The following is a 20,053-nucleotide window of genomic DNA, read 5'->3' on the forward strand; positions in this document are numbered from 1 at the left end:
CGTCAATAGAAGAATAAAGCAAGCCAGCTGTCACCAGCAAGCCCTGCAATAAATATCAACCCATGTATAATGTTGACTATATTCATGTGACAATGTTAGGAAATGTCATATGGATGTGTAGTGTATATGTCTATGTTGCAAATATTAAATCAATTAAGATAGCAAAACTACTCAACTACTGTCTAATGCCATCATGAAGAAATTCTTCATACATTTCAGATACATCATCATGACATCTGAAATAAAAGGATGGCTATGATTTCAATCTCGATCTAAAAGTTGCATATATTTCAATGTGCATGCATGAATATGTGCAAGGGGGCCAGGAATTAGCACATTGGCTTGTCCCGGTTAAAAAGACCAGGCCCATTTTTATAGTCCAGCCCGGCCTGACTCAAGCCATGAAATATTTAGCTGTATGGGCAGCATGATTTAGTCGTGCAATACTGCAGTCCCGTTCATTTAAATTTCTACAAACATTTAAAACTATACATATGTAGCTGTTACTACTACACCAGACAAACATTTAAATGAGCCAATTTATACACGTAAATGAAATCCTCCAACAGAAAAAAACCCCGAAACCATTTATTCTGCTTGCTTTGCTCGGGAATAGGCTCGTAATAATGGACTATTAAATGTATGCAATATGTAATGTATGCAATTAGTGTAAAATTACTTAAGGAAAACACAAAAGATGGATATTTTGATTCCTAATTGCAGTCAACCTACAGTATGGACCTATAGCAACAAAATCAAGCCTTTCAAATTAAATACACATTCCCACATTTTGTCTAAAAATGTGTCAATAAAATGACTGGCTCAAATTCTATACATTTCTTTACAAATATGGCACACAGTCGTGGTACCACCTTAATCCAAGCTTATGTGCAATTACAAAGACATAATTGTTCATACATATCCACTCATATATTATTTTGGGGAATAATCATATATTATACCAGAAGTTGCCCAGGTAGCGCAGAAGAGTGCTCATCATAATGAAACTGACAGTCCGCTCTAGTATTTAAAAATAATAACAACTTTCCACTTTCATGGATTCCCTGCATAATGTTTGATTTAATACTGTAAACAGACAAACAAACAAGAACATTTGCATAAAAACAGACTTGCAACAACCACAGCAAAGATAAACACATATTTTTGACACATGATTCTACAGCAGTAGCTTGGGGTTCACAACGGTTACTCGCCTGTGATGCTAATTATCTTGAAACAACAACGAAACAAATGTGTCATATTTCCGCCTTGTAACTGCAATATTACTTACTTAGATCTTGGAATTCCACTCGAACTAAACGCGCCATCAAAGGGTTCATACAGATTCTCACACATCATATACCTTTGATAATAATAGGAATGAAGCAACTATGTGATGTGAGAAATTGAAAATTGCCTGTCTACTCCATAGGTGATGTAAGTGAAAACAAACAAGTCGGTGGTGTAAAAAAAGCTCTTGTTAAACAATTCATAGTGTATGACCACTTCCAAGAAAATGTCTAAACTGTTTCTCGAGGATTAATTGGAGGAAGAAACAAGTTTGTCCTTTTCTTTTTACTTTGTGCACCAATTCAAAATCATATTCTTTTCCAAACACATTTTACTTCTAATGTAATGTATGTATTAAGGTTGTGAACATTCGGACTTGCAGCTAATTAAAACATCAAATTAACCATACAGACATTAGAAAACTGACAATCGATTAAATGGAATAAAGTTGGCCTTATAAAATGTCCTACGTTTCAGAATCAAATCAGAATCGTCTATATTGTCATTTTAATTTACATTATAACGAAATTTGGTTGCAACCCCAAGAGGTGCTTTGCAAGTTGCATAAAAATGGCAAAAAAATGACAACAACAAAATTTAGCTACTTTCTAAAACCATTGCAATAAGTTTTACCTTGTATCCATCAATACAAGCTGAGAAAACAAACATGAATCTTCTGGCTCATGAGGATCCATTTATCATAGAAATATATATTTTTATATTCACACATACTGTATCTGTGTCTTCATTCTGACTCGTTTCAAAACATCAACCAAATATATATAATCATCTACATTCATGGTGCAAAATATCTACTTTGTGTAAAACAATTGCATCTTACTGCTGGGGAAAAAATGGTATCGCGTTGCACATGTTCCATTGGTAAGCAAGAGCCTGACCGTGTGAATTAAATGAGAAGTAAGCTCAAACGGCAACTGTCTCGTTACAAAGCTAGACAAAGAACAAAATGTCACTTTGTCCTTGCATGATGTGACCTAATTATTTCTTATATAATGTTCTTAGTTCATGACTCACTCTCTTTGGGGGTTGGGGGGAGCCCATTAAATTATCATCTTAACCTGCACGGTGACTGGTGAGGAGCGGACCCAGCAGCAGGAAGGATTGAACATCTTCCATTTTTGTTACAGTATTATTATCTGATGGCCGCTTGTAACAGCTGGCAGCTCAATGACTTGGCAGCTGGGAGAAAGACTTCAACATCTTTAGTTGTCACACGTATACCAACACATACACTGCCTGCGTCAAGCCTGTAAATACTGGACCCAATTTACCTGTAGCGCCATCCCACGAGCACACTAAGCACGGTGGATGCTTTTAAACCCCTGTCAAAAAACGTGTGTGTAAAGTGTGCCAAAAACCGGACACAAATCACCCATTAAAGTTTATCTTACAAATGTTAGTTTTTAATGGCAGTCTTCCAAGCTTCTCACTTTTGACCTTTGGCTTGGGAGAGTAATTTGTACTTGACTATAAACTGATTTATTGGGTAGTTAACACATCAGTGGAGAACACTTCCCAAGCTCTAAAGGGGCATCTTCATGTGCAATCAGAAATGTAGCAAACTGAGTGGAAGTCCCCTGCCAGATGTCTGACCTCATACCGCCTCGATCCAGGGTGTTACTCATCACAGCTCAGATGAGATTTCTTGTCAACATTCTCATCCAATATATACTCTGAGGAATAGCTACTGTATACCTCTACAATATCTATCCATCCATTTTTGTACCTCTTATCCTCGTCGGGATTGAGAGGCGCTGGAGCCTATCCCAGTTGACTTTGGGCAGAAGACAGGCTTCACCCTGAACTGGTTACCAGTGAAAGGCAAGGCACATTTAGAGAGAGAACGATTCATACTATCATTCATACTTGCCTGCACAAACATCAGGCACTACGACATCAGCGACGTCCCCTTTGTGTAACAAAATTACAATCCAGTCACAGGTCATGGGTCCTCTGATGACATAAATAACGTATTTCCCGGACTATAAGGCGCACCTAAAAACCTCAAATTTTCTCAAAAGCCCACAGTGCACCTTATAGTCCGGTGCGCCTTATATATGGACCAAATTCCTAAATTTAAACTGGCCCGAAGCATTGTGTCATGAAATCAATCATAAGTGGCCCGCTGAAGACTATGAATCATGAATCAAAAAGACTATGGATCATTATTTTGTGATTATAAAGTAATTTGTTGCGTCTGAAGTTCAAATAAAGATAAAATGGAGAATGATTTGATTTGGATTAGAAATCTGATTAATGGAATTAATGGTGCGCCTTATAGTCCGGTGCGCCTTATATAAGGACAAAGTTTTAAAATGGGCCATTCATTGAAGGTGCACCTTATACAGTGCACCTTATAGTCTGGAAAATACGGTACCCAAAACACACAGCTATAAACACCCAAGAATGTCTATGAACATAACATTGGTGTATTCTGAAGTGGATTTCTATAGGACCTGTTTTATGTCTGTCTGAACATTTTGTAGAAGAACCCGAAATATGTCGCTTCAGTGAGCATTGCAGAAAAGATTTTAGTGACCATTGTGTTTTTTGAAGGGTGTCAACAATTAAGCTCAGGTGTGTATTTCTATTCATATGTGATAAAAACGTCTCACTTTATAGATACTGATGAGGGATAACAGCCCCAGTGCAATAAACTGGATAAATAATATAGCTGCCACATATACAGGTGGGTAATGTTTACGATATGACTTTAGCACTCATCATAAACAACTTAAGCAGTTGAACTTAATTTAGATTGTGCAAACAAATTACGCAATTGAACTCAAATTAGATCAAAAAGGGCCGCTTAACTGCACAAAATCACTCTGACTTTGGTTTAAAAAGCTAAATGCAGTAATTAATACAACTTAATTTGTGAACAAACAAAATGTTTTAAATGAGCTCAACAAGACTAAGCGGATCAAATACTCTGGATGAGTTGATTGAATTTTATTGGATTCTAAATGCGGTCCTAAAAATATGCTTGCAAGGTGTGAAATTTATGAGCAAAGGAAGAAGTGGTACTTCAAGCACGAAGCAATATCGGGCTGTTGCCATACTGATTCCTGCCTTGTCTCTCTCGCAGACACAGACCTTTGCAGCTGTCAATCAAACTATCATCTAATATGCATCAAGAGCTGCACGCATGCCTAAAAATTAGGGGTGTTTTTTTTTTTTTCCGAGTTTGCATGTGAAGAAACCTCGCATATTTGAGTGGAACTTGACAGAAACAAAGAATACATTGAGCACAAGTGTGTGCACTGACATGTGCCTGACATCTATATTCAAAAGGAATCTAACCTACATTCTATTTTTGTAAAATAGCTGGAGACGTAGCATTTTTTTTTAATGAATTTTACCTAAAAAAAAAAAGAAAAAAAAAAATTAAGAAATTAGCTTTATTCATTATATCAAATAGTTTTGGGTGATTTTTGTAATCTTTGATCTGAATTCTTCTTTTGTTCTTTTAGGGCTTTTTTTGCGAAATGATTCTGAGATTATGACCTGCTAAAAATGCAATTTGGCAGCACAGCGGCGCACGTTAGCATTTCTCCCCCACTGCAAAAAAGCTTCTGAGTTGAAGGTCTCAGCTCAGAGCTAAAATTGGACACTTTAATTTCCTCCCACATTCAAATCGCATGTGTTATATTAGACACTAAAAGGCTCTCAGATGTTAATGTGTGAGAGAAAGCTAATTAAGAAATAGTTGGTCGATCATGTCCAGCTATCACATTTGACTGGTCACTTATGTTGTGAGCTAAGTTAAAACATAATAAATTTGGATATTACATACTGACAAGCTTTTCTGAGCGGTACAATGGCATAATTATCTTATCGTCTCATGAGAGGAGGCTAAGTCGCGTGGCACACTGACAGAACCGTCGATATGACAATGTCCAGTGCCAAGAATCCAATGTTGTACATCCGTAGAGAAACGAGAAGACAATGAAAATTATGTTTACAAGATGAATAAATTGTATAATTACGGATGTCATAATTATAATTGCGATTGGCTGGCAACCGGTTCAGGGTGTCCCCCGCCTTCTGCCTGATGACCGCTGGGATAGGCTCCAGCACGCCCGCGACCCCCGTGGGGACAAGCGGTATAGAAAAAGAATGGATGGATGGATGGATGGATGGATGGATGGATGGATGGATGGATGGATGGATGGATGGATGGATGGATGGATGGATGGATGGATGGATGGATGGATGGATGGATGGATGGATGGATGGATGGATGGATGGATGGATGGATAATTATAATCATACCCAAGTTGTACAACTTAAAGCTTACACGTCCATGAATTATTTTTGTCAATCGTATTATAAACATAATATTCAAGGCCTCAATTGAAAAAAAAAAAAAACATTTTTCATTTTGCATCCATAGATTAAGATCATGGATGTATATATTCAAGCCATTCACACCTGTCTGCCATGTAATGCAAAAACGAGATTAAAAATTCGAGAAAAATCCAACTGAGATTTACCGTAATAGATTGTTCTTTGAAGCCTACTTACACAGCTGTGTGCACATTCTGCATGCACAATGTACATAAAAGGACAGCGCACATGGCTTCCAATTCTATAGGGGGCACCCCAGAAGGTATAAAGCATGACTAAACACACGTCGACACAATCACATGGCAGATGTCACATTGCTGGAGACTGTACCAGATACCCAACTTTTAATCAAAGACTTCCACAATGACAATGAGTGAGGTTACCACGGCCCCCTGGCTTTGAAATCTTATTACGACCAAATTAATGCCAACCGCAAAAGTACAAAGTTGTTTTGATTGCCGACCGCAAGTCGGTTAGTTCGCAGGCTTGTGCACAAAGGGCCTGATTTAAAAAGACTCGGAATAATAGGAACTAAATTGCATGTCCATAGTGCATATGGGATGGATACGTTACATGTGATCTACACTGAGCATGGGTGCATCCAGCTAGAAGTCAACTTCCATACCTTTCTGCGTCACCAATCAAGTTCACGGCTGATTTTGCACAAGCAGACCTTTAGTGAATGAGGCCCGTTACCTCTTCAAGGCACTTAATGTAATCAGACTGAAGCATAGCTGATCAAATGCAGGCTTGCATTACTGAGACAACCTGCATAAGTCCAACATGGGTCATATAGGTTCCGCTTTGCTGCTTCGTTCATTCAATTTAGTTTGATATAATAAATGAGTAGAATACAGCCCATCTTTTCCTGTTTGCACACAAGTCCATTCTCAAGTTACTAAACTTGCACACTTTTCATCTGCATGGATTCTCCTGTCCAAATTCCTGACACGCCTACCCCGTGGAAAAATGAGAATAAACATGGAAATTTGCATCTACTCCTCCCAGTATTTTGCGCATTCAGGTAGAAAGGTTCGAAATGAATTTGTGGCCTTTTTTTCCCCTTGGGCAGACGCAATTGTGGGCGTGGTCGGTTAGTGAATCAGCTTCCAGATTTGTGTACGCAATCAAGTGTGTGCTCGTTTTTTGCACTTTTAGACCTTTAGTAAATCAGGCCCACAGACACATAATTTCCACAATATTTTGCAGTGTGATGGCAAAACAGCAATACATTAAGATGCGGGTCAGAATAAATATGCACAACATTAAATGTGCATTGGAAATGGAGTGGAAGGGATAAAAGCTTGCTGCATGTGCAGTTGGTTCACTTCATTATTATAGCATCTCCATTATGTGCATTAACGCTCGGAATGGGCTTGGCCATATTGGGGTCCCAGGTGACCTGGAGCCTATCCCAACTGACAATGGGTAAAAATTTGGTCAATTCAATTTTCCCAGGAAATAACATGTTTACTGATGAGGATTAGGGCCAGTGAAAAAAAAAGGGGGTAGAATTTTTTTCTCAGAATTCTGACTTTAAAGTGAGAATTCACACTTTTGATATGAAAACAGTACACCAGCTCAATTTTCTACCAATTGACAATTCACCAATTCACTCAGGTGAAGTACCATTTACGGCTCTACACAAATTCAGTTTGGGACTGACTCTGAGCTTTTGCATTTTACTCCAGCAGTGGCTGAAAAGAGGCTGTCAACACCGATCAAACCGCTTTTGGCTTCTGCTATCATAATTCCACAAAGGCACACCATCATCAGCGAGTGTTTTTTCCCCCAAATAGAAAATGCCACTGTGACAGTACAAATTGTAAGAACTTGAACCAGTGAGACAATAGACAGATGAGGCGCAACATGATAACTCACAGCGCCCCGCTCATTAAACCGTCTGGGTTGATCAAGAGCATGCATGCAGACTTTCATTTAAAAGTTTATGCGAACATAAATGCGCATGCCATCAACCACGGGAAAGAGACTCAGAAGATGATAAAAACAGTCACAGAGGAAAAAGTATAAAGACAAACTACATAGAAGAGACTTAGGGAAGAGAGGAGAAGGAGTGGAGTGCCCAAGTAGAGAAAAATGAACGAGTGAACTGATTGAGAAGGGGAGGAAAAGAGTGGAGGGAGCATCCATCCATGCATTATGCGGCACTGTTTCTTCCTGACACTGGTAATTGATGAGGAGAGATAGACGGGTGAGCACACACTCCTTTTCAATCCATCTCCACTTGCTATCTGGCTTTTGCTTGTCAGGTCTGCTATGTCACCACAGACCACGGTGGTTACAGATGGGATGAAGACAAAGCTATCCACTGGAGAGACAAGTCACACATATTCAAAAGCAGCAGTCTCTAAACCTTGTCTACCAAGTGTTCTAGTTTGTTAAGCACAGACAGAATCAGGAAAGCAGCTGCCAAGTACTTTTCAGTGTCATCAAATGTAACAGCAACAACAGAAATGCAGTCCGCTTTTCTTGACTTCAGTGAATTTGTTTTTCAGTCGTTTGATGTAAATGTTAGTGATACCAAGGCCATTACTCTTTTTCCATTGGCTGATCCCGCCTTGTGAGCGCAATGTCATCCCTTGTCAAAAGTAAGACGTACAATGTAGAAGAGCACAAGCTTGAAGCGGCCGGATTAAGTGTTATTTTTGGAATAAGCCGTAGAGCCACACATGCCTGCTGTTATTCTGATTCCGATTAATTGTGCTTAAAGAGTAAGAATATATATTAATTGTGTTTTATATGGATTAGCATCGTGAACAACGGGTCGATTCATTGACGCTGCTCCTGCTCGAACACCTGCTCGATATAGTATCTGTGGAACGGCATCCGGGAAGAGGGTCTCCAATCCCTCGAATGCAGACATACGCACTGACTGAAAAAAAAATGAAATTCCTTTACCCAGGTTAGCGCAGTTTCAAGCCGGGCAGTAATTCTGTCTGGCAATAAGTTTAGGGGAATGATTGGTCCAACCAAGAACAAAAACAAATTATCAAACTGGACCCACAGCATGGTGCAACTGCAACACAGAATCAAACTGAGTCATGTCCCTGAACCATTAAAGGGTCCAGTGCCTTTCTATCTTCAGCATGTTGTATTAACGTTTCGGTCCACAGTGGCTTTTAAATCTATTGCTTCTCCTGCTGCCGCAATTAAATCTTTTACTGCAGGCGCCGTCAGTAGTGGGCATCAGTAATTATACACCATAACTGGTAATAATATAACCAGAGTTGTGGTCCCATTTGCTTGTGCTCTGTTGGCATTAAACTTGACATGAGTTGCATGAGTATTTTATTCTCTTGTTCATAGATGATATTAACAGATATCAGTTTTTAACCCCAATATACAGTAGCGGTACAGCAAGAGACAAATGTATTACTTGGCTTTGGAAAAATAGCACTTTAATAGTAGTCTGTAGTACTATTAAAAATGTTGCAGAAACCAGAGCCTGATATTTATGGCTGGAGAACATCAGCCCACTTATTTACATACCCACCAGCTCAAGTTTGTGTCAAAAATGTTTTACCTTTAAGAAGGTGCATCTTAAAATGAGCTATTTCTCTTTCTGCTAAGAGGCTCCAAAAAAATGAGGGTATCAAACTGTCATCCCCAGAGATGCATTTTGGTAACTTACAGGATGCAGTGCTTAGGCTGAGCAGTGATATATCGGCACAACACAGCACCTTTCTACGAGCACGCTGCTTGGCATTCAGCACACCGCTCACTCCCTTGTGCTCTCTGTCTCTCTTGGCATCAGTCCTCTCTCCACCTTTCTTTTTTTTTCTCCTCACACTCAGCTTCATCTCTCACTCGCTCTTCCTTGGCGAGCTGGAGATGTGCCGATGAGCCAGCATCTGTCATAGCGTGCGTGTAGACACACGCACACACGCGCGCATAACGGTGTCGACATTTAAACCCCTGCTATAGTGGACATCGTGGCGCTTAGTTGAGACCATCGTGATAACATCATCTGGATTTACCGGACCAAAGCTTAAAACAGTCACGGTCTTTTCTTCTTTTTTCTTTAGCTTGCCAGTCTTTTCTTCTTATGCTCCCTTCTTGATTAGACTTGCTTTTCAGAATTTTTTCGACTTGTTCTACTCCTGTGTGTTTCATTATGGATTCAAAAACTGAAAATCTCATTTGACCTTGTGTTTTCTTCCCTCACATTCCTTTTCTTTCTCTCAGTTTCATCTTCAGCTCACCCAGCACCACATTTTCTATGATCTGACCTCAGTTTTTTAATAAAGTCAAATTCTCATCATCATCACGGCCTTCCGCCATCTTGCAAATGTTTACTTTCACTGCAGCTACATTACTTCCATCCCCGGCCATTTTTTTTTTTAATATTTCATTTCAAATGTGTTGAAATAGAAACATCACTGCAGGCAGCAATGCGTGCCGGATATTGGTCCTGCAGACCCTCAGCGAGTGTATGCCAAAGTGCTGTTTTATATTTTTAGGAAAGCCATGTATACAGAACAAGATGAAATGCAAATTTAAAATGAAATCGTTGCAAGATTCAAATTGTGTTAGAACCTAGCTATTTTCGCGCAACTTGGTGCTACGTTTTTCGCTCCGATGCCTCCATTTCTTTACTTTTATGTAAGCCCCTGATGAATAAAATCATCTCGCCTTCAACTTGAGCGATTAATGTAGGTCAGAAAAGATTTTTACAGTGTGACTTTTACCCTATTCACAACGATTTGTTTCTTTTCACACAAATTCTGGTGAGAACAGGAATGGAGCAATTAATCATACATAACCTGTTTAGAATGTATTCCTGTCTTAGGCGTCCTTATTAAATATGACATTGTCAGACACGGATGGATTTTACAATAAGCCAAGTACAGAAGAATTTGTTAAAAGTTGATGGTCAAAGAAAAAAAAAATCATGAATTAGAATTAATTACACTAACAACATATTGGCAGCAGGTAGGTTTTTGCAAAGCCCATCTAGTATTAAATCTGTTATGATTAAACAAATGAAGAAACACTTAAACTGGGTTACTGTTATTAATTCATGTCAATTCAAATCATATCATCTTAACTCATTGAACGTCACACAATTGGAACGTGAAGCAGATTCTTGCTGCTTCGCTCCTGAGCTCCTACACTAGAATGGTTCCTAGAAGCATGAAAGTCAAGCTCAGTCAACAGGCCAGGGGAATCATTCTTGTATTTTTGTCATACGTCTAGTTAGGAAGTCCTGGTATAGCTGATGAAAAATTGTGGTCCCCAGCAATCATTTAAGTTGGGCTAGTCTGGTCATGGTTGCATGAAAGCTGGAGCCTATCTCAGCAGACGAGTCAGGGTGACTGCACACTGGACAGGTTGCCAGTCAATCACCAGGAAACTAAAACAGGCCCACTGAGTGGGACTGGTTGCCAGACCGGCTGCACGGAAGTCAGCCAGGTGAAGCACTATACTACCAATAGCGCTCTTCCCAAATTCTATGTTCAATTTACTAGACACTACACAAATGGCTGGGCTCACACTTTATGCCATTTTTACACTTGCACCAAAATGCCTTCTGGGGTAGGCTCAGCTGTTGAGAAAACTAAATGCTATGGCACATGTTTTGGACAGAGTCACTTGTCTAGCCTTGGGTCAAGCACACATGCACAAAAAACAGGAGCGACTCAAGTGTTAAAATAAAAAAAGAATGGAATGAAATGCTTTATTTACATCAACGCTAATTCTGTGTCATCATATAACATGTTTCATCCCCCTGGAAATGCAAATAGAGCCATTTAAGTACAAGCAAATCGAGCAGGTAAAGCAAAGCTGACGCGCTGACACTGCAATGTATATTGTTGGCTGTGTGCTGCTCTCACTTCAGCTTTATGTGGTTTCCTATATTCTCAGTCCGTCTCTTTGCGGTGCAGCAAGAGCCATTACCCAGCAGACCATTAGATAATATCAAAGACTAGCTACAGCACAGCATTGTTTTGTATAGTTGCCCCCTCCCTATAGCACTCTGCTGCTCGGGCTTTTAATGCAAGCTACAATACTTGCCAGTTGTTGATGTTACCTCTCCTGTGTCTTTTTGGCTGCCTCCACCATTAAGCCCCCAGCCACCACCCCCTATTCCATTTTATGATTATCCACTACCATGTTCCCTCGTTTTCACCACTCACCTTTCCAGCAGTCCTCCCGCTCTGCTACCATTATGCCCTCCCATCCCCGCCCATAAACACATCTCCCCTATCACCTGGACCATCTCCGCTCCCTTGTGCTTCTCTGTATTCCATCTGCCCTCTTCCCCTTACGACTCATTTTAAGTCAACTCGGGTCTCCTCTTTGCTCTGCACAGCCTGGCTCTTGTCCTCTTGGGCACTTTGCCCTTTTAACTTCTTTAATTATGCCCTCAGCAATACATATACTATATACGTATCCTTACATTCAAGCCTCTCTCTGCAAAACGCCATCCATCCAGTTGTTATACTGCTTAGCCACATAAAGCTTTATTGCAGACATGACTTTGAATGATGGGCGGAGTCGACCCTTGACAAGTCACTCGCAGGCAACATATTGGCATACAATGATTCACACTCGTATGGAAAATGTGTAGCCTTCAATTAACCTAACATGCATGTTTTTGAAAAGTGTGAAGAAGCTGCAGAAAACCCACACAGAACATATAAACTCCACCAAGACCAAAGCCGGGATTCAAACCCAGAACTCAAGAACCACGAGGCAGACACGCTAACTAGGATTCTACTATGATGCACGCTTTGCTAAACTCTCAGTAAAAAAAATTATAAATGCAGCACTATTCCATCCCTTCAACCACATTTAGTCTTACTTCCAACCTCTTTCCATTGCCCCATATGGCTCCAGTCTACAAATTGGATATCATCTCATCTCGGCTATGTGGTAGAGAATCCTAGCGCCATTATCTCCCCATCGCGTCTCCTCTGGTTCCCTCACATCCTCTGTGTGCATTACTCTGATGGAGAGTGGGGAAATTGCGCAATAATCAGATGATTGAAAGTAGAATGGGAGACATTATATACTGTACCTTTGCGTCTCCCTCGCCTCCTCGCTGGTGGTGGAGTTTATCTCTCCAGTTATCTCCACTCTTAAATAAAGCGCACAATTCCTCTCAGCTAAAATTGCGTGAAATAATCCCACTCCCGATCAGAAGCATTCTTTGGATACAAAAATAGTCAATGTCCACTTTTTCTATTTTTGTGCTCTCGCTCTTCACTGCACGACGCTTACTTTTGGGGTTGTCGGGCGCCACGTGAAGCCGGGGATCAGTCGAGTTTGGATAAATGAGGTGCAGCCCACAAAAACCCAGCGTCCTCTCGAGCTCCACTGGGACACGGTTTATAAACGGAAAACGCGCCGCTAAATCGGCGCACCGGTGCGTTCGCGGACAGCATTTGCTCTCCGCATGAGCTCCCCGCGCCCCCTTCTTCCAATTGCCCGTTTAAAGGCAAATATCCTTTGCGTATTATCCCTGGCAACCACCACTTGGTTAATAGCAATGACAACGGGAAAGCTTGAAGATCAATTCCTTCCTAAAGACAGTCGCGTGTTTGTTTGTCACCTTTGGGTGGCCCTATTGCGGCTCCTCGCTTCCAAATCCAAGTGCATGGCTGTCCCAACAGCAGAGTCCTGTCATCTGCAGCTTTTTCAACACCTTTGGTTAAATGATAACCTCCCGGTGGCGCTTAATAGATTAGGTTCCGCCACAAGGTTATCCAGAGAGATCTCTCCCAGGAGTCGTTGCCCTCTTTCCGCCTCACAAGTGACTTTGTCTTGACCCGTTGTCTGTCCGCACGGTGAGGAAATGTATAGCCAACGTTGACCAATATGGTGCAGCCTGTAGAGTAATGATCCACAAATACTAAAAATATAGATATATATATATGTCCCTTTGTAAGCAGCTGTGAACCTTCCCGCACGGTCAGATCCCTGATAGAATGGGATTTGCTTCGACACTGTGAGCATCCTAAACGGCCCCGCCCGCAGTTACTTTCACACAGTGCGGCTGTGGGCTTTGTCCCGGTAGCCGATGCACGCCTACAAGCCCCAACCCAGTCTGTGTCCTCCCCTCTGCGTCCGTCTGTCGATGCGCTGCTGCTGGCGGATTGCGCAATGATTAATTGATGCAGGGCGTTTGCCTTGAACGAGTGTTTTTAGCCTCTATGGGCAAAACAGCTAAACTAGGTCTATCAAACAGCAAATCTTGAATTTTTTTTCATGTTCATCTGACTCAACTTTCAAAGTAGAATGAGAAAAATCTGAATGTATTACAATTTATGTGCTGGATTTGGCTTGAACAACACAGTATTGTTAAAGTGGGATATACTTTAAAAAAATAGACCTAAAAGGTGGTACGGAATAAAAGTGCAAGATTATATCAAATCCAAAGGTCATCGTCACAGTTGTGCCACTTACGCCACTAGGGGCTGTAGATGAGCTATTTTCCTCGTCTGAAAATTTTTAATCGGCATACTGACATTTAGTTCTTTGATTAAAAGTAATTGATAGAAGCAGAGTTATGCAGATGGGATTCCCAGTGAGACAGATGAGGCTTGGTCTGTACAATAATAGCGGTGATTAGTGCAATCACAAATACCCTGTCGTGGATTTCAACAGATGCTGCATGTCTTTTTTTTATTTTGCCTTTCCATTATCTGATTATAGCGAGACATTGTATAATTTACATGGAAAAAAATATAATTTGAAGATTAAAGCTAGCTAATTAAGCCATGAAGGTGATTCAAGAACATGGGGACAACAGAGCGAACAGCCTCATCTTCTCATGCAACACTTAAATAAATTCATGATGCTGAGAAATAGGTGTAATAGGTCAGGTGTATTTGTCTTTTCATTTTGGAATATTATTATGGTGAAATGCCTATTGTGTATGGTTAAATTCTAATAACAGCATTGCCTAAATTGTGGTCACAAGAAACAAAATAGGTCAATAATCTTGTTTTTGATAGCTTCAGTCTACATCATGGTTTGACTGGTCTGAACTCTTAAGGGAAAAATCATATTTGGTCATCTGGAGCCCTTTAAATTAAAAAAAAAATCTGACCTAAAAGACAGTCCAGATGAAATGGACCCCGAGTGGTTTTAAAGTTAAGTCTGGGAAACTATAAATAACATTTTAATACCCATAACCTGAATAAGTGCAAAAATAAATGCACTTATGTTTAGTTAATAATATTACAATAAAATAACATGACTCATCCTTGAAGGTTAGTGATAGATAAAATTATATTAATGAGTTCCAAGTGACAGGGCGGCAATTGTGCAAAGGTAGACATTGACATGACTTTTTTCCTCATTGGCTTCTGCTGGCTACACAACTACATCAACCTTGGAGAAAAGAGTTTAAAAAAAAGTTTGGAGCACAAAAAGAAAACAACATATACCTTGAGGGCAAAGAGGGCAGTAAGAGAGAAAAAGCAATATTGGAATATTTATTTCAACACAGTCGTGAAAGGGTTTTGTTACTGCTATTTGTTAACAAATGGAAACGGCCGCCATTGACTATTTGAAAAAAAATAAAACAAGGTGAAGTATATGCGTGAGGCGCTCTTCAATAAGACCACACAAAATGGAAAATAGGAGGCAAAGTGAGGAGGAAAAAAAAGCCCAGCTAAAAACTCCAACAGCGGATTCAGCACCAGGGACAGCTCTGTTGCAGGAATCAGCGGCACAAGGCGGAAAAGCTTTATCCTCAGAGAAAAGCCAAAAGCGCCTCTCCTCTCAACACGTTCTGATATATTTCACTCTAATTCTCTTGCTACATCCCTTATACACGCGCACAGCCACACAAGCACACTCATGCTTATCCGTGTTACGTCTCCTGCTCCACCTTTTCTCACATAACGATTCAGCCGTGCTTGTTTCGCTAACTAACCCTCCACAGAATGTACTCCTGTCATAACTCCGCCTGGTGGTGAGTTGCTTTGTGCCTCAAATGAGTTCGAAATCGCAGAATTCTAAGAAGGCTTGGGAAGAACGGTTTTTTTCTTGAAAATGTCCTGACGTGAAGGGCTAAAATGAGTCATGGAGGAATTTTCAATGTGAACAGACTGAGTGATATGTGAAGCTGACGCATTAAAAATTGTCAAGCTGTATTTACAGCATTTATGATCATTAAACCAGCAAACAGAGATAATGACGTCAAGCAGTTATAAAGTGTATTAAGAATATTGTAATTCAGCTATTGGAAGTGGTGAATCTTGCTTGTGAACAACTGAGGAAGCTCACTTCACACCCTTTCACCTCTTTCCAATTAACATGTTCACCTGTTGGATGTTCCTGTTATTTTTAAGCTTTTCTCATCTTTCCCAGTCTTTTGTTTCCCCAGACCCAGCTTTTGTAGGAATATGTTACAGGCATCAAATTCAAATAGATTTGGAAAAAAAAAAAACATTTAATTGAGCAGACTAAAAATATGTTTTCACTGTGTTCTGTTTTTATTTGCATTTTACACAAGATCCTAAATTCATTTGAAGTGGGGTTTGTACAATTGCAAGAAATTTAAGGAATTCATCAGCAACAGTGTCAGAGAATCAAAGATCTGGACAAATCTTTTCACATATCCGGCAAAGACCAAAAACCAACATTGAATGCCCATGACATTCACTCGCTCAGGCGTCACTGCATTAAAAACCGGAATCATTGTGTCATGGCTATTGTCACGTGGGATCTTGAACACTTCAGAAAACCATTGCTAGTTAACAGTCCATCACTTTATCTACAAATGCAAATTAAAATTCCACCTTGCAAAGAAAAAGCCATATATCACCAACAGCCCAAAATGTGTCTGGCTTCTCTGACCCCAACCTCATCCGAGTTGAACTGAACCAAAGTAGAAAATTGTGCTGTGGTCTGACAAGTCCACATTTCAAATCGATGCTCCCTGGGCACTTAAGCAGCCCCCTGCCCTAGTGGGTGCTGCTAACAGTGTGTGTTTGCTGTGATGGATCAATTACAGATGCCAATTTTTTTTGTACATGTGTACACAAGAAAAAGAGATGATTGTCTTCATCTTAAACTGTACAATGTCTTATATTATAAAATTGGACTGCTTTAAAAATATTGGAATTGTTTTTAAGTGCGGACTGATGGAAGCCTGATGGAGTGCAGTGGATATAGTGGAAGCAGAGTTGGTTAATGTGTTTATCCCAGGGCTCAAGATGAAAAGAGTGATGGGGAAGAGATAAGAGGAAGAGCAAGCGAGAGAGAGAGAGAGTGAGAGAGCAAGAGAGAAGGATAGAGAGAAAGAGAGAGACAGAGAGTGAGAGAGAGGTCAATAGGGAAAACTCGGCAGAGTGACATGGAAACGGAAGGACTCCCAGGGAGAGGGTGACAAAGAGGTTTTATTTGCTCATTTTGTATTCTGAACACTGTCAATTTGTTACAGGTCACTCAGCTCTCAATCCAATACACGTCATTGGGCACCGTTACAGGGAAAACAAGATTGTCGATCGTAGGTTATTCTTGAGTTCATCACCAAATACAATATGAAAAGTGAAAGTAAATTAGTCATTAACATTACAAACTGATTAGACTTTATTTGAGAAGCAGAATTAACCTTTTGCCCTATGTCAGCTGGCATTTGCTCTCACCCACCTGCAAGACTGCAAGATAAGTGGTAGAAAATGAATGACTGAATAAATCTAAGCTGTCAGCTCACAAATTGCATTCTGTTGTCAACTGCGGAGTTCAAGTTTTGTGGCATTTTAGATTTTGTGTTGTGAATGTCTGCCTCTGCTGGGTGACAACACAATACTTAAGGGAAGGTAGAGCAGCATACGACCAGCAAAAAAAAATGCCTTTACCAACTTGTTGCTTACTTTATAATGACTGACCCGCTTTGGTACAGGGATTAATATTTTTAGAGCACAGCAACATCGTGATATGCTGTATGTGGTTGTTACATCAGACACACAGAGAGAAAATTCTGAGTTTTGTAGCTTGGCTACTTTCAAATTTGTCTTAAAATATTTAATAAGACAAACACTCAGGACATGCAAACTCCACAGTAGCAGGCCTGAATTGAGATCAAAACCAGGAAGTTGTTGACTGTGAAGCCGACGCACATCACTGCGCTACCACATTGCCAACATAAATTCCTGAAATTGCAACAAGTATAATAGCTATCATAAAACAACCGTAATATGTACTTGGAGGACAAAGCTGTGTTTTGTTCACCACAGGAGGCTGATTGGCCAGCATTTTGCAAACACCTGTAATAATTCGATTCAGATTAGTTGCTGTTCAACAGTTTTTAGGATTCAAAGAATAGTCGTGCCTCTTCATGTATTATATTTTTGTGCCAGTCACTGAAGCATGATGAGCCGCATACTCTGGCAGGGCTTCCTTCCCTCCTGTGCTGCATTACACATGACACTTTGCAGCACAGGAAAGATATGGACCAAGACCACCGTGTAAAATCATGCCATAGCTCAGCATGACATTGAACTGTACAGCACAGTATGAAAACTATGCCACAGTTGAATACGGCAAGGGCAGCAGCTTTCCAGATTAAATGGGAACAAATCGGAATGATCTTGCACAGACTGCTGCCCCACTGAGCTCTTGCTTAAAGTATGGCACGTTAAAGCTTAAGACTGCATAGTATGGCACTGAACGACAAAATGAGTTCTGGGCAAATATTGTGGGTTTTGCCAATTCCGCACACGGCACGGGTGCCAAGTGATTTTGTTTTGGATTAACCAAGACTCACAAAAAAACAAACTAATAACATCATGCTCTGTGGTGGTCTGTCAATGAACCCCCTCATTCAAAGCATCATGGGGTCGCTTTCAGCCACCTCACTCAGTCATCTGATCATCATGATCGTACTCGGCTCAGACCAAGCTAACAGGAGTGTAAAAAGAATTGACATAGGTGACACCGAGAAACTGAACGTACATCGTGAGTAGTATGTGAGATGCCCCTGCTGCTCTAGAGAGCCCTCAGTCCTGCTGTGCTCACCTCTGTTCCGTGCTGAGGCATTCTGTTTCATGCCAAGCAGGCTAACTACAGCCTTATGCTCCGTTGGTGCAGAACGTCAACTTCATCTGCTGCAGTGCCCTGTCGCCTTGTGTGTATTGAGTGGATGAATAAATATCAAGAGAAACCGACCGAGAGAGTGACGGCACTACGAATGCTGCAATGAGGCTGACAATGGTGTGGAAAAAGACTGTGTCCAACATTTTACAGAAAGGAAAATAAACTACAATTCATGATAAAAAAAAAAGGGTGGAGAAGAATGGATAATATAAACATCTAACATAAATTTTTAAATTAGGTATAATTTTTCTCACATTTGTAGCTATCCTATTTGAAAACTTAACTACCGTATTTTCCGGACTATAAGGCACAGCTAAAAACCAAACATTTTCTCAAAAGCCGACAGTGCACCTTATAGTCCGGTGCGCCTTATATATGGACCAAATTCCTAAATTTAAACTGGCCCGAAGCATTGTGTCATGAAATCAATCATAAGTGGCCCACTGAAGACTATGAATCATGAATCAAAAAGACTATGTATCATTATTTTGTGATTATAAAGTAATTTGTTGCGTCTGAAGTTGAAATAAAAAAGATAAAATGGAGAATGATTTGATTTGGATTAGAAATCTGACATGATGCATTAATGATGCACTTTATAGTCTGGTGCGCCTTATATAAGGACAAAGTTTTAAAATGGGCCATTCATTGAAGGTGCGCCTTATAGTCCGGTGCGCCTTATAGTCCGGAAAATACGGTACTGTAGGAGTGATGCTTTATGTTGCGATGGAAGCTGTAAAGTTAAACAAAACTGACCTTGTCTTCTCTCTCTAATGAGCACATTTCTAATCCCATCCATTCTGGCGATATCTAAAGAAAAACCTGAACATCTTCATTTCCGCCACCTCCAGCTTTGCTTCCTGTCATGTCTTCAGTGCCTTTGTCTGGCAGACCTCACTACTGTCTTTTAAATTCTCCTCTTCATCTTTTTATGATATCACATATTGCTGAAAAGACTTATTTTAATGACAGTTGAGGCCTGCTTTACTAAAGATTTGCGTATGCTAACGTAGCACAGATCATATCAGAGGCGGGGAAAAATTTTTGTGAGCATTTGTAAATGGCACAAACAAAAATCATTGCAACACTCAGCAATGCCATATTGGCGACTCCGAATGATCAATGGTTTGATTTGGAGACAATCACAAGAAGGGGTCATGTAATATGTCTGGGTCAGAGTACAGTGAAAAAGACTTCAGACCTTTGTTGTTTTTTTAATGATGGATTTATTTTCTGTAATATGTTTGTTTGGCTGCCACTTCCAATTCCATCACATTAAAGTTCATTTCGCACTTGGTGTGCTCGTCCAAGTTTAACC

At 40.3% G+C, this 20,053-nt stretch overlaps 1 protein-coding gene across 6 annotated transcripts in view; it reads right to left on the reverse strand.

Moving 5' to 3' along the window:
- Nucleotides 1–13,668, reverse strand: part of zgc:172282 (leucine-rich repeat and fibronectin type III domain-containing protein 1-like protein) — a 93,454-nt gene extending 79,786 nt beyond the window's left edge. For 4 of the 6 annotated variants that reach the window (XM_037267165.1, XM_037267164.1, XM_037267163.1 and 1 more), the window contains exon 1: nt 12,704–13,667. The gene's annotated coding sequence lies outside the window, so the exon portion shown is untranslated. Of the gene's footprint in view, nt 1–12,703 lie in introns of all 6 variants that reach the window. The other 2 variants (XM_037267166.1, XM_037267161.1) reach the window with 2 other exon arrangements.
- Between the last annotated feature and the right edge of the window lie 6,385 nt (nt 13,669–20,053).

The sequence above is a fragment of the Syngnathus acus genome, chromosome 13 (assembly GCF_901709675.1).
Source record: "Syngnathus acus chromosome 13, fSynAcu1.2, whole genome shotgun sequence".
NCBI lineage: Eukaryota > Metazoa > Chordata > Actinopteri > Syngnathiformes > Syngnathidae > Syngnathus > Syngnathus acus.